Raw genomic sequence first — 17369 nt, forward strand, 5'->3', positions numbered from 1 at the left:
CACATATGTGATTTTCACATGTGTGATAGTTGCAGACAACATGTGGCGGCTGTGCAGACACAGGTGTATGCTGAGGAAACATGTGTCAATTCAGCTAAAGAAAAAATAATAAAAAAATCGATAGCATAGTATTATTAAAATATATTAGCATAAAATTACTAAGAAAGATTCAGTTGCTTTATTATTCCAATACAATTTTTTACTTATATCGAAAAAAAGTTAGAAAAATATTGGTTTTTAAAGAATATGACGTAAAGGAAAAGTCTAAAATATATATGAAGAATATTTGAACAATTCTTGAAATTTTTGTTATGAAATTAGTACCATAGGTGACTTACATGAGCCTAATTGTGGGTAAATTTATTTTCAAATTTTCTCTAAAATAATTAAATCATTTCCAATAAAAGAATTTGATAAAATCAATACTTAAAATTTATGGGCTGATTTTGTAGTTAAATTTTTGGCTTACATATATATATATATATATATATATATATATATATATATATATATATATATATATATATATATATATATATATATATATATATATATATATATACACTATCATACATACCCATGCAATATTTATGATGACTCTAAACCACAAATGACAGAAACTTTTTGCAATATACCTGCAGAATTTTACAATGCTTGCGAACACTTGCCATATCCCTGTGGGTATGCAAATGTAATGAGATTTTCCTTGTCTCCTGTCAAGCTCTGCAAATCTGCATGCTTCTGAAAGGTATTTAAATCATTCTCCCGGTCCACTGTTCCATATTCATTTACTGTAAATCAAAAATACTCAAACATTAGCACCCATTTTCTCTTATTTTGAATAACCACATAAATAAATACGAATAAATGGGGATGCTGTGAAATGTCCTTTTATCGGTGATTTTAATACTGGATATTATTTTATTTCAATAATTGTTTGTTTCTACACATGTGTCAGGGATGCAGATATGTGCCCGTCTAGCCTCAGGCGACCATGCATACCTGCAGGTGTGTAATCCTACGAGGGGGACTCGAGTAGGGATCATAGAGTCGACAAAAATCTATATATATACAGCATTAGACTTGCACCAGGAGTGAATCTCTCAGCTGCGAAGATGGATTTTCTTCCCGAGAGAGATAAGGTGTGTGAACCCAGAATGCCTCACATCTTATATATTTTTTTTTTAACAAGCTTAGGTACACCGAGCAGTGTGCTGTTATCTTTTTTCCTATGTGGAGGATCACAGCACATATATATATATATCAAGAGCTGGCTATGATTGCATCCAATATCCTCCCTGAGATGAGAGAGTCTGGTCCTCTACCCTGCACTAGCAAACTCTTGCTAAAGAACAAGAAGAATGTCTCAGGGTATTCGTGAGTGCATGAAGTAGTTATTAAGCTCAAGGTGTCGTATACCACTCGGTCTGAAGTCGTACATATAACAGGTGACTCAGTGATATAGTGTTGGAGGGTATGTCCTGCAAGACATCTCTTGTAAGGCTGCCTTGCAGACACCTCCAATACTCTGCAAGAGTTCATTTGGAAGCTCTAAACTCTTTATCCCCCCCCCCAGGTAGCCTCTGAGAGCCGTCGGCCTTATTGCAACTGGCAACACTGCAAGCTGAGGTGATTCAGGAAAAGTAATTTCGTTCAGTAATGTATCCCCTTTAACTTTTCCGCCTTCCGTTTTCTGTTGACGTGAGGGTCAACTCGTATAGCCATTCCTCGTAGCTCATATCCTCGTAGTTCTGGGACCAGTTTGGTGCCATACTTTGAACGTCTTCGATATTGTATTATTTTTGACTAGATTTGGACTCCATACTGGAGCCGCATACCCCAGAACTAGGTCTGACATATGTGATATACAAAGTTCTGAACGATTCCTTACAAAAAGGTTCTAAAGGAAGTTCTGAGGTTAGCCAGCGTTGCATATGCCGTTGATGACATCCTTTTGATGTGGGCTTCAGGAAACAGGTTACGTGTGGTATCTGCCCCTCGATGATCTCTCTGTCCATTTCATGAAGGATTTCATCTATTGGATTCTGATACCTTGCTCCCTTCACATAGTTTCATTACATTTACTTGAGTTAAACTCTAGTAGCCATATATATATATATATATATATATATATATATATATATATATATATATATATATATATATATATATATATATATATATATATTAATCAATCAATCATCCCTTCACGTTTCCATCAATAAACAAATATAGAATTAAAGAAACAAATAAAGAAACATGAAAATGAAAATAAAAATGGGGCCTGAACTTTTCAAGTCAAGGTAGAAAAAGTTCTCATCAACTTGACGGTCTCATCTTCTTCACGATCCATCTACCCCTCGTGCCCATCTACCTCTCCGTGCTCATCTACCCCTCCGTGAGAGGGACGGAGATGAAGGTACTCCAGAAATACTTGGAGGGATGCTGTGATCCTCTTGAGCACACGTAGGTAAGTCATGTGGACTACGTCTTCCTGCAGCTGCTGCCGTCTTAATCTCTTCCCATGTGGTCTCCATGTTGTTGTTGTGGTAGTATTGCTTGTTGCTAGTCTCTGTCTGTCTTCTGTCTCTCTCTCTCTCTCTTCTCTCTCTCTCTCTCTCTCTCTCTCTCTCTCTCTCTCTCTCTCTCTCTCTCTCTCTCTCTCTCTCTCTCTCTCTCTCTCTCTCTCTCTCTCTCTCTCTCTCTCTCTCTCTCTCCTGCAGCACCAGCATCCCGTGTTATCTGGTTCCCGTAGGTGCCCCAGAGACACGTAAAACCTTGCAAGTAGTAACTCTCACGAAACTCCTCCCAGATGTGTCTCTCAGTTGTGTCTCTCAGCTGTGTCTCCCAGGTATTACTCTCAGCATGATCTCCTAGCCATGTCTCTCAGGGAATTGGAAATAGACAGAGTTCATCTGGGTTACACAGACATCAACTGGAATAAACGGGTCAACTGAGGTCACACAGAGGTCAACTGGGGTAAACACAGTTTCGAACACTTCCACTGGGAAGTGGAAGTGTTCGAAAAAGACAAATGAACAAGTTCCTGCATGAAGTGCCATGCCAACTGGGTTCTAACTGATATATATGTACAAGCCTGCGGGCCGCTGCAAGCAACAACAGCCTTACTGATCACGTTATCACAAGATATAGCTCTCGGAACCGACTCAGGCAAACTAATAGTGACTTTGGTTACACTGTAGGGCAAATAGTAATAATTAAGTCAAGCATTGAAATCAGAGAAAGATTTCATATTAAACAGCAGACTCTGTCAGTTTTTGCCCTTAAGATGGCCAATTAGATGCCCCTTAAATGCCCCTTAGATACCCCTTAGATACCCCTTAGATGTCCTTTAGGTGCCTTTTTATTCCCTTTAGTTGGCCCCCCCCTTAGATTCCCCTTTAGAGGGGAACAGAATAGAATTCTCTTTTTATATATTTTGTGATTACAGTTTCTCTCTTCGAAACTATATTCAGGTTCGTTCGGTGGGCATTATGAACTAGTGAATACAGCTGTAATACAGTGGGTATGGTATATTATTTTCCAGGAAACATGGGTATGGTATACCTGGCGCTATGTAACTTGTGGGTATATCAGTATATTGCGTCTACAAAGTTACCAGGTCAATGCAGGTATACTATTGTTGAACTTTTCTGTTTGAGTGCCGATAGGAGGGGAAGAGCTCGTCCTCGTGAACACAGTTCGTACTCATGAACACAGTCCGTACTCATGAACACAGTTCGTACTCATAAACACAGCCCGTCCTCGTGAACACAGCCCGTCCTCGTGAACACAGCCCGTCCTCATGAACACAGCCCGTCCTCATGAAAACAGCCCGTCCTCGTGAACACAGCCCGTCCTCGTGAACACAGCCCGTCCTCGTGAACACAGCCCGTCCTCGTGAACACAGCCCGTCCTCGTGAACACAGCCCGTCCTCAGTGAACACAGCCCGTCCTCATGAACACAGCCCGTCCTCGTGAACACAGCCCGTCCTCGTGAACACAGCCCGTCCTCATGAACACAGCCCGTCCTCATGAACACAGCCCGTCCTCATGAACACAGCCCGTCCTCGTGAACACAGCCCGTCCTCATGAACACAGCCCGTCCTCATGAACACAGCCCGTCCTCATGAACACAGCCCGTCCTCATGAACACAGCCCGTCCTCATGAACACAGCCCGTCCTCATGAACACAGCCCGTCCTCATGAACACAGCCCGTCCTCGTGAACACAGCCCGTCCTCGTGAACACAGCCCGTCCTCGTGAACACAGCCCGTCCTCGTGAACACAGCCCGTCCTCGTGAACACAGCCCGTCCTCATAAAGAACAGCCATATCCCCTGTTTATGAGTGAGGGACAGTTTACAGGCGACTAGCTGGCAACTGATTGCGTCCGAACACTTCACTTGCTGCGCTCGAACAGTTCACTTCCTGTGTTCGAACTGCACCTCACTGAAATTTAAAAATTATATTCCCAAGCATGGATACACGATATACTCCGAACACTAGAAGTATACTGAAGATATACCTCCCACGCTAGAGGTATACTCAGCATATTTCTCCCTCACTAATAACCCCCTGATGATATATACTATATATATACTCCCCCTTCCCCCACAAAAGATATTGACATTAAACTCTCCCATTTGCACGAGATAGTCGTTATGTTGTGTACAACGATTCATGAGTCCTCACCCCTCCTCCTCCTCCTCATAGGCTGCCCTCATGACCTAGCCTGACCTCCCTCTCTCTCTCTCTGGCTGTCGTAATCGCTCGTCTTAAGCCGCCGGCAACGACGTATAAACCGTCCAGTGAGAGGGTCCTTAGGGCGGGAGATCTGGCCGTTGTCAGGGCCCTGGTTGGCTGACAGGACCTCGCCGAACTGTGACGAGTTTTTTTCCCCTCATTCTTTTGGTATTTTAAGATTCCTGGGGCTTCCTGGTTGTGTGTGTGTGTGTGTTGGGCTCACCTGGTTGTGCTTGTGGGTAGGTTGGGCTTGGGCTCTCTGGTCCCGCCTCTCAACTATCAGTCAACTGGTGTATAGATTCCTGAGCCTATTGGGCTCTCTCATATCTGCATTTGAAACTGTGTATGGAGTCAGCCTCCACCACATCACTGTCTAATGTATTCTATTTGTTAACTACTTTGACACTGAAAAAATACTTTCTTATGTCTCTGTGGCTCATTTGCGTACTAAGTTTCCATCTGTGTCCCCTTGTTCGTGCTAAATAGTTTGTGTTTGTCTACCCTGTTAGGTCCTCTGAAAATTTTGTAGGTGGTAATCATGTCTCCCCTTACTCTTCTGTCTTCCAGGGACGTGGGGTTTAACGCCCGTAGCCTTTCCTCGTAGCTCATACCTCTCAGTTTTGGGACTAGTCTGGTGGCATACCTCTGAATCTTCTGTAACTTTGTCTTGTGTTTAACGTAGTATGAATTCCAGGCTGGTGTTAATTCCGCAAGCATTGAGAGGAATGAGTCTATGTCTTCTGGAAGGTCGCTTACATATATTCAGAAACAGGATGAGTCCAAGTACAGAGCCCTGTGGGACTCCGCTTGTGACATCTCGACATCTGATATCTCTCCCCCCCCTCACAGTTACTCGCTGTTTCCTGTTACTTAGATACTCCCTTATCCACTGGAGCACCTTACCTTTTACTCCTGCCTATTGCTCCAACTTTTGTAACAGCCTTCTGTGAGAAACTGTGTCAAAGGCTTTTTTACGGTCCAAGAAAATGCAGCCTGTCCACCCTTCTCTTTCTTGCCTAATTTTTGTCGCCTGGTCATAGAATTCTATTAAACCTGTGAGGCACGATTTACCATCTCTGAACCCCATGCAGGTGGTGCGTTACAAAGCTCTTTCCTTCCAGATGCTCTACGAGCCTTTTCCTCACGGTCTTCTCCATCACCTTGCATGGTATACAAGTTAGGGAAACTGGTGTGTGTGTGTGTGTGTGTGTGTGTGTGTGTGTGTGTGTGTGTGTGTGTGTGTGTGTGTGTGTGTGTGTGTGTGTGTGTGTGTGTGTGTGTGTGTTCACCTAATTGTACTCAACTAATTGTGCTTGGGGGGGTGGCATAGCTTCGGCTCTTTGGTCCTGCGTCTCAACTGTCAATCAACCGGTGTGTGTTGTACTTTGTCATGTAGTGTGTACACAGTGTCATAAATATTAACACTCTCCACACACACACACACACAATTTACACTCTCTGAAACTACGCACACACAGCCACGCTAAGAAAACAAAACTGGACGATTCTATTCTATAAACACACACACACACACACACACACACACACACACACACACACACACACACACACACACACACACACACACACACACACACACACACACACACACACACACACACACACACACACATACACACACACACCCAAACCAGATTCCCTGCAGGCTGAGTGGATTACCCACAAGGCGTCGCGTCGCGAGCTGCTTCCCTGGGAGCAGAACACGAGAGGATCTCTCACTCCAACTTCTTGATAACACACTTTCGCTATTCTGATAACCCTGTAAACCCCCCACCCCCACCTTACCCTGTCTCTGCCACACCTTTGACCCACCTACCATGTCTGTGCCCCACCTTTGACCCCCCTACCATGTCTCAACCTCGGACAGCATCACCATTAGTCAAAGCCAAAGCCAGCCGTCAGCACTATTAAGCGAGCATTAGACAGAGCGATGCTGGAAAAAAAAAAAAACATCAATCGTTGGAAAAAAAAAAGTGAGCATCAAAGTCAGGCCGCACGATAAAACCCGGATGTGCGTTTACAGACAAGCGCTAATTGTGCTATTTTTCCAGACCTTCCCTTTTATCTGGCAGTAATGCCCGATGTAAACAACAGGACAAGAGACGAGCGCGATGCGTCTCTGTGCATATGAACCCAAGTAATTTACCTGCGCACCATTCACGGTGATTGATAATAGGCCTTAATAGCCCCTACTGTGGTTGATAGGCCTTAATAAGCCTTTCAGTGGTTGATAGTCTTTCAGCCCCAAGAACCAATACAATATCTCATCACGTACATACATCATCAAATGGAGGCGTACGAGGGTACGTGGTACGGCCAGTGAACGACATACTGTAGCTACGAACGATATACTGTAGATTAATATATATACACCCTCAAATGCCAGGTTTAATGCCTTCAGGCACGCGGAAAGCTATTATTTTCGGTTCATGTTTTTCTTTTTCATTCAGTAATGTCTATGAGCTTCGACACGCCTGAATGCTCAACAATAACTAGGACAAATCCGCTTAATTTTTTCGTAACTTGGGAAATATTGAAGCTGTGGTATAAGCGTTCGTAATCACCTTTTCGGCAGGATTGAATATATATATATATATATATATATATATATATATATATATATATATATATATATATATATATATATATATATATATATATATATAATCGTCGGTTCACGTTCGAATTCACTGACAAAAAAGGTATGATATTCGGGTGATATGGAAATAGGTTCTTCATCCACATGTTTCACAGCTGTCGCCCGGCCGTGGACTCTCACAATGGCAGATCTCTGGCCACTGGAATTTTTAGAACAACAGCAGTCGTGATTTTTTTGTGTTGCTCACGTGTTAAGATAACATTCACTTTAGCTCTTGATAAGATTCCGGTAGCGTCCATACGAGTCATTCATTCATTCATTTTCCGCCTGAAACATTCTTTTACGCACGCTCACACACGCACTCAGGCACACACACACACACACACACACACACACACACACACACACACACACACACACACACACACACACACACACACACACACACACACACACACACACACACACACACACACTTCTCGTCAGGGTGAGAAGAGAGGCAGAAGGGCAATACGATGGAATATGGAGGCTGACTCCACACACAGTTTCAAATGTAGATATGACAGAGCCCAGTAGGCTCAGGAACCTATACACCAGTTAATTGACAGTTGAGAGGCGGGACCAAAGAGCCAAAGCTCAACCCCCGCAAGCACAACTAGGTGAGTACACACACACACAACACACACACACGCGTCGACCTCCGCCTGCTAAGTCTATTATTTTAACGGCGCGTTAACCCCCTTCGACGTAAAAACATTTCTAAACCAAATTTGTTTGTTCCTCCCTTAACATTCTTTCTGTATGTTTTAAAGCTTGCCTTGAACTATTGTTTTAAGGGAGATGAAAGAGTGTAGGTGACCCCGCCCAGGAAGAAGTTATAATGACTAAAAAAAAAAAAGAAAACCCGCCTGACTCGGACCGAAAACTCGTCGTCGTTTTAGAAATTCCTGCAAGAGCAAGAAAATAACCCTCTTATTCTCTCCCGCCTTTTGTCCAGCCTCCCACGACCTCCCCCCACAATGGTCAACTCGCTTTATAGACTCCCCGAGACCGCCGGCCCACCGCCCACACACACAAAAAGACCATCGACAAAGTGGAGTTCGAGGCGGATCGGATCCCTCCGGATAGCGCCCCGGAGTCGACAAGCGCCGGGTTCGACACACACACACACACACCGGGGTCTCAAGCGCATTGCTGAGTTTATATACGCCATTTTACTGACAAAAATTGTGTTTTTAATTTTATTTTTACCTCACAGCTTATAGGGAAAAGGTTCTATTATGTGTATTTTGTAGTTTTTTTTTTTTTTTTTTTGAGATATATACAAGAGTTGTTACATTCTTGTACAGCCACTAGTACGCGTAGCGTTTCGGGCAAGTCCTTAATCCTATGGTCCCTGGAATACGATCCCCTGCCGCGAAGAATCGTTTTTTCATCCAAGTACACATTTTACTGTTGCGTTAAACAGAGGCTACAGTTAAGGAATTGCGCCCAGTAAATCCTCCCCGGCCAGGATACGAACCCATGACATAGCGCTCGCGGAACGCCAGGCGAGTGTCTTACCACTACACCACGGAGACTGCTGACAGTACGACGGAGTCCAACACTATGAACAGTGACGGTGAAAACTTCATAAACAAGTCCCTAAAAGCTGTTTATTTTGACTACTGAATATCTGGGGTATTACTTCCTTAACGGCACGGCATTACGAACTGTGAACAGTGTGACTTTTTTACGGACGGGCACGTCTATAAATCGTTCACTTTTTTTGATTAGTAAATAACAGTTAGCCTTTTGTTTGTTAATACCGAATTTAGTGATTATGGTGCGCTTATAATACCCACTTTCCTTGATCAATATCTTGGGTGCCATGTTTGACGTGACATATGAGGATTTGAGGATGATTAGAGATGATTTGAGACATAAACAGTTGAACCACCGTATAGACTTTCCTTAAACTGATCGTATGGCGCTCGCTAACTATAATAATCTTCAAGATTTAACCCCCTGTTAAGAGGAATCTTCAAGAAACTCTTGAGTACAGCTTCTGGATGTTCTTGGCTTTAAGAAGACCATTTTGCAGTATTACGAAAACAGCGGAAATCAAGAAAATGATGAAGGCTAAGCAAGCCTTTTCCACCACACACACACATCAACTAATTTATATCAGCAGATATACTGTCAGCAATTTCCACTACTGCGAAATCAACCAAATCAAAGAAGAACCTACAAAATTCAACAATTTGGGCCTAGTGACGAAAGTCTTGTAGCATGAATGTTTCGTCTGTATAGGTTTGAAGATCATTTTCTAGAGATGACTATCTTCTTGAGGAAATCATCTCAAGATAACCTCAAGAAGATAGTCATCTCCAGAAAATGATCTTCAAACCTATACAAACGAAGCATTCATGCTTGAAGACTTTCGCCACTCTGAAGTCACGGGCTCACCATAGCCCGTGCTACCTGGAACTTTTTGTTCCAGGTAGCGAATCTTTAACAACAACATCTGAAGTCTCCAGCTACAACAGAATATTCTCCAGCGAACAAGGAGACGTCTGTCACAAAGTACAACTTGACTTTACACACAGAAACCTTGATTTACAACTTGATTTACACACAGAAACCTTGATTTACAACTTGATTTACTCACAGAAATCTTGATTTACAACTTGATTTACACACAGAAATCTTGATTTACAACTTGATTTACACACAGAAATCTTGATTTACAACTTGATTTACAAACAGAAATCTTGATTTACAACTTGATTTACACACATAAATCTTGATTTACAAATTGATTTACACACAGAAATCTTAATTTACAACTTGATTTCTTCAAAACTTGGCCTCAAACTCAGCAACTGGAAGGACTCAGCCGAGTACTTCCAGTACTGAATGAAGGACAGGAAGAAACAGAAAGAAATGAACTGTCCGACAACCTTAAAACATCAAGTAGGAAGAATTCAAGAAAGAATGAAGAAAGATGAAAGAAATTCCTCCTAAACTTGCTTCCTGAACTCTGAACAATCAAGCAGCTGATGGGTCAAGATTTGTCACTTTTCCTCCGAAAAAAGTGACTCCTCTTCCTCATATTATAATAATAATCATAATAACATTGTGTCGGGGGACAGGCAACCAGTGTATATATATATAACACGCTAGGCTTATTTCCTTTCCCCCTCAGGGTCAACCCTTCCCATGATGCAACTCCCACAGCAAATCGACTAACGCCTGGGTACCTACTTACAGGTGAACAGGTGTATCAGATGATAGGAAACCCGCCCAACCATTTCTGTATCCCGATTGACGAGTGTGAGTCAAGAACGAACCCAACTGCACTACCGAGACCCCCTTACTGTGGGTTATCTTGATGTGGGAACCGACCTGTGAGATTTATATTTATTTAATTTATATGAATATATATAGAATTTATATTTACGTTAATTTGTATACTTCGATAGCAATTTGTATGATGTTAAGTGGACTGTATTTCTGCAATAATCTCTTAATCTCACAAATCGATCCTCTACACATTAGGGGGGGTTATTAAATTAATATATATGCAGCCAATCAAACTACAGAATTAACTACATACATTGAAGAGGTTCCTTATCTTATAGTACAGCAGGCTAGTCCACCAGGTATAACTAGGGTGTAGACACCAAATTACCCTCTTTGAGGTAGCTTCCATCACCCAGTAACTGGTGCACAAAATCTTGCATCCTCGTCTTGACCTGTTAAAAGGGCGCTAGCTGTGAAGCCAGAAACCTAGTATATGACAGGTATTTCAGAGAAACATTGTACATGGAACAATAAAGACCTGGCTTAATTACCTTTAGTTTGAGGCTTCCACGTGATCTAACCGGGTCACCCTATATCCTGACATTAATGGCCATAAATGAATGATAAACGGGTTTCGGATAGACACTTAACTTGAATTTGTAGACAGCGTGTTGACAATGGTACACCTTTGGTTTCCATAACACTACGTCCAAGTAAATTTAACAGGAGCCGAATTTGCTCCCGTGTGAGCCTCTGGTCTCGTATAAACAATGGCTGCCCCTTCCTCACCCTGACGCCTGGCTTACATTGTCCACATAACAGAAAGTGATAGAAGGGTCACATTTACTCTACTTTAATATTGATAATTAAGTTAATTTATATAAGATGGTTTTATGATGGTAAAGTCCAAAGACTAATGTATTTAAGAATAATTCCCACCATAATAGGTGGAGAATATAATAGTATGTGGTGATGATATCCCGTTTTCTATAGACGGTAATTCCACTACAAGTTACGTTTTCTATGGGTAACTTGTTTATACAACACAGCTATTATCTGTCTGTATGATATATTTATTAAATGGTGTCGGATTTTCCGACACTTGAGGTTATCTTGAGATGATTTCGGGGCTTTTTAGTGTCCCCGCGGCCCGGTCCTCGACCAGGCCTCCACCCCCAGGAAGCAGCCCGTGACAGCTGACTAACACCCAGGTACCTATTTTACTGCTAGGTAACAGGGCGAGCGGACCGATGGTACACTTTGCTTTGAAGAATACAGACGATACTCACTTCTCGTTCACCCACCGGATATCTTCACATTCTATACATCAAATGATATCATTAGGGATATCCAACCCTCCTCGAAAAAAGTATGCAGCCCAATTATCGGTGTGTATATATATTAATAATGTTTGGGTACGTCCGTCACTGTAGGGCAGGCAAGATGAGGACGAGTATTTGATATATACAAGTCCAATGCCAAAGGTGCGTCACATATGAAGGAGGTTCTTGAGCGTGTCACTGAGGTATTGATCACAATCTGAAGCGCCTCATTAAGCGCAGTGTTGAGGTATTGATCGCTAATCAAACCACCGGTAAAAATGTCAACATAATTAGTTTCTAAACCCAAAAAAATCAAAGGGAGGGACACTAGAGAGAGAGACAGGACTAAAGATTGTATTTTACACAATCAATATCAGATACCAGGACACACACACAGATTAATTTATTAAACAATTGCCAGTACCTGTTCTTGAGATTAAACACACACACACACACACATATACCGACACACACACATGTATATTTATATATTTATATATTTATATCTTAAAAACAGTTTGAACTGACGCCACAAAATAAGACTGTGTTGTTCAAGCAGAAGACCGCCCAGTATGCTGACTGACACCTCTGGATACCAGAGTGTTCCATGCGCCAGACTTCTCCACACACACACACACACACACACACACACACACACACACACACACACACACACACACACACACACACACACACACACACACACACACACACTCACACACACACACACACACACACACACACACACACACACACACACACACACACACACACACACACACACACACACACACACACACACCTTAACATGACTCTGGTGGACGCTAACCAACACATGCTCCACTACTACACTACTACGCCGCTTCACAACAAGTTTCACCACAGCAACTTACACGTCAGACGCGCCATATTAACCAAGAGTAACGTGGACATTTAAATGACACGAGAGTGTTAATTAAGGTCTTCTGGTACCAAGGGGGGTGGGGGGAGCACCAGTTAGGTCCAGGGGTGGTAGTTAGGTCCAACCAGGACCAAATAGGTCCAAGCGGAGGAGCAGGCAGATATAACAGAGGAAAAATAGACTGATTAGAAAGGCGGGGTCCAAGAGCTAATAACTCGATTCTGCAGACACAAATAGTAAACACACACACACACACACACGACAACACAAAACCTTAGATAAGTCATACACACACGCACATACACCCAATCTACGATACACACTAGAGATAATACATATCCACAACATTAAGTATCACACAAGACCCCAAGAGAGAGAGAGGAGTGGGGCCAGACACCCCAGAAGCTGCGACCATATCTTAATGGGAAAATCTGCCTGAAACTCATGTCTAGTGCAGCAACAACACAAAACTGGAGACACATGATGTATTACCTCGAAGCTAAGATAAGAGAGAGAGAGAGAGAGAGAGGGAGGCAGGGAGAGGGAAGGTGAGAGGGAAGGAGGGAAAAGAGAGAGGGGAGGGAGAGTGGGAAGGAAGGAGATGGAGTGAGGGAGTGGGTAATTTTGACTCCTAATCATATATGAGGGAATAGTCTCTCCTGCCCCAATATAATTCGTCTCTATGGCAAAGAACATTTTTTCTGTCTCTAACCAGTTGGTCGGAAGAGAGAATTTTAAGATCAGTCACCAGTGACAGTGAGAGAGAGCGAGAGAGATTGAGAGAGAGTGAGAGAGAGAGAGTGAGAGAGAGAGAGACACTAACGAGGGAACGATGTCACAGACAACAGAGACAAGTTCACACAATTAAAACAGGACGGAATGTACCCGGGGTAATACATGAACTGATAAGAGGGGGAACTGCAGACGAGAAGTGCAACAATTTGACGCCTCACGCAGAGAGAGAGAGAGAGAGAGAGAGAGAGAGAGAGAGAGAGAGAGAGAGAGAGAGAGAGAGAGAGAGAGAGAGAGAGAGAGAGAGAGAGAGAGAGAGAGAGAGAGAGAGAGAGAGAGAGAGAAAAAAAAAAGGAGGGAGGGACTTATCAAGGGGAAAGCACCAAACCATTTCGACTCTATAGCACTTGAAAGGGGATCAGGATAAGGATTTGGGATGGGACGGGGAAGGGGGGGGGGAAGTAATGGTACTCAACCACTTTGAGACGGTCGGGGGATTGAACACCGACCTGCTTGACGCTCTACCGTCGCTCTACCGTCTACAAAATCTTATATAAAGAACAAATTCTTTCCTAACGTGAGTATTCACCCCCCCCCCGCTCCTCCTGAACAACCTGTTCTCCATCATTTATCTATAATCTTGACGAGTTCTGGCCGGCCTGGTCAGAACATCACGGCGAGATGTTGGTAGACTTTACAACATATTTTATAAGACCGATATTCTCCCAGATCCTCACCTGACAATGAAGAAGCAGTAATGAAGAGGCCTGGGGAGAAGCACTGCTGGCAGAACTCGAAGACCCTCTCACACACTCACAGCTCCCTGACAAGAGAGAGCCAGCTTAGCGTAGCTGCCAACACCCACACATCGTGTCAGCAAGGCGGACAGCCCGCCTGTTGTCATACCTCTCACTGTATTTCCCACTTCTACACTTCCCTTCACCTACGCCTCTCCTTCCTCTTTACTCCCCCCCAAAAAAGATGGTAGAACTATAGCGCACCAATGAGGGAACAGTGAAGGAATGAGAGAATTTAGGTTGACAAGGACCTGACCTCTACGGAGTTCCTCGTCAACACAGAGGTACTCAGTAGAGCGAGGGAGGTCCTTGTCTCTAGTGGATCTGCTTCTTAATAATTGGAATAGGTTACTTATAGGAAGGGGAACCACAGTGCTACCACTGGTGAGAAGGGCAACATTATAGAACTTGGCTCTCAAATAAAACAGAAAGTTTTCTCAACGGTCCAGAAGTCAGAGGAACGTCCTGAAATATATAATCGGCAGAAATGAGATCCTTACCAACACTTGTAAAAGACGAATGTTGTCTAGGGCCTTATATGCCTACGTAGAATACATCAGCCTCAACGTTCTCACAATATAAAGACTGGAGAACCATGTATTTTATGGCTTCTAACACTATACAAACAACAAGGCGCCATTTATGATCGCAAGTGAGATGCCCCGAGAAACATATATTAGTCTCCCATACAAAAGACGCCCCCTTTAATTTTCTCTGATAATTATTTCTTGGGCAAACTAAAATAGCATGGTCAACGTACTTTAACCGTGTAATAATAATTCGTTCGTCGGGGACTTAAAGCCTGTATATGTACACTCTCTAGAGGCACCCCCTAAGGGCTCCCCCTAAGGAGCCCCAAGGTCCCCCCTAATGTCCCCCTAAGGTCCCCTAATTCATTGTGTCGGGGGACAGGCAGCCCGAGTACATTTATACACGTTAGTCTTATATATAGGCCGGGAATTACGCCACATATATAATAACAGAAACAACAGGAGCCAAATTAAACGAAGAATGTTCAAGTCAAGGTGTCAAATACAACAGGAGTTAGACAACAAACGTCATGCAACAGGAGCCAGGCATAGTGGAGTCAGGCAACAGGAGCCAGACACAACAGTACCCAACCACTACAGGAGCCGTACACAGGTTTCCAACACCCCAGAAGCCAGACATAACAGAACTGGACACCTCAGGAATCAGACAAAACTGAAACTAGACCCAACAAGAGCAAGAATCATCGGGAGCCGGACACAACGGAGCCGAACACAACGGGAGCCGGACACAACGGAAGCCAGACACAACGGGAGCCGGACACACAGGGAGCCGGACACAATAAGAAACACCGAGAGCCACCTGAGTACAGCGACGGCCGGACACAACAAGGCGAACAAAAGGCCACAAGGGAGAACAAGTTTACAAAAGCTGTGCTTCGAAGTTTACTCTTTCCATTTTCTTTACCATTTTCCACCAGTAACTTTTAACCCCAAACTTGCTTAGAGAACGGAAAGAGCTGAATCTGTCGACGACCGCGACGGTCCCCCGCGACTCATGGGGAGCAATGTTAGCTTTTTATTCTTCCTTCATTATCATTTCCCTTTTGTATGTTTGTTTAGACGACATAGTTTTATTTATTTATTTATTTATACATATACAAGAATGTACATAAGGAATGTGAGGATACAAATATGGTAATTACAGTCTTGTAAAGCCACTAGCACGCGCAGCGTTTCGGGCAGGTCCTTAATCTAACTAATAGTATTCTTTCCTTAATAGTATTTACATAGCTCGGTTCTTCTATGGGTTGAGCTCCAGCTCTCGTCATCCATGCAATGTTTATTTCGAGAAAGGTGAAAAGGTTTTTCATGCACGTTGGAAACATCTTAAAATATAACTGCAAAAGGTCTATTGGCCCATAAGAGGCGGGTTCTATATCCCAGAATGCAACCCACACCAGTTGCCTAACACCTGGGTACCTATTTACTACTAGGTGAACAGAGACATCGCGTGTAAGAAATTTGCCGAAACGTCTAGTTCTGAGAATCGAACCCGAGGAGGTTGGGAGTGGCTCCTCCTCCTCTCCCAGGTCATAATGTATCTCTCCTCGTATCCCTTGCAAGCAGCCTCACTGCAATGCACTTTTTGAAATTTAATTCCAGCAAACGCTTATCAAATCTTTCTTGCAGTGTGTTCGCGCTTACTTGTGCCTCCAGGGAAGTGTTTGGTCCTTAAGTACCTAACTTACGTAGCAGAGTTTGAAGAACCGAGCCAAAGTTCACGAGACAAGCTTTTCCAGCTGCTTAAGTTGTTCAAAAAAGTGATTCATGATGTTGTAGTCCATCCTGGATCATTATCATGTTGTGAAACGACTTGATATCAATTATCAATTGTTATCAAGTCACTATATATATATATATATATATATATATATATATATATATATATATATATATATATATATATATATATATATATATATATATATATATGTCAATAATATATATATTACTATCAAGGACCATTATCAAGTCGTTTCATGACATGACAATGGTCAGAATCGCGACGAATCATGTCAGAATCACTAAGAACATCCCACCAGAGCTTACTCTGGCCAGGCCTTGCGCTGGACCATTATCAATGGTCGTGTCACGACATGATGGTCCAGGACGGGACCGAAACGTCGTCACTTCCTCGATTTGATGTGCGTGGGGTTGAATGTGTAATTCCCCAGCCATGTTGACCAGACCACACACTTGAAGTTGAAGGGACGACGACGTTTTGGTCCGTCCTGGACCATTCTCAATCGACTTGAGAATGGTCCAGGACGGACCGAAACGTCGTCGTCCCTTCAACTTCTAGTGTGTGGTCTGGTCAACATACTTCCGCCACGTTATTGTGACTCATCGCCTCCCAGTCATGTTATTGTTACTTACGTTCTGCAGTGATTCCCGACGACTTCATCCCTGTTACAAG

Source organism: Procambarus clarkii, chromosome 19 (assembly GCF_040958095.1).
Source record: "Procambarus clarkii isolate CNS0578487 chromosome 19, FALCON_Pclarkii_2.0, whole genome shotgun sequence".
Classification (NCBI taxonomy): Eukaryota; Metazoa; Arthropoda; class Malacostraca; order Decapoda; family Cambaridae; genus Procambarus; species Procambarus clarkii.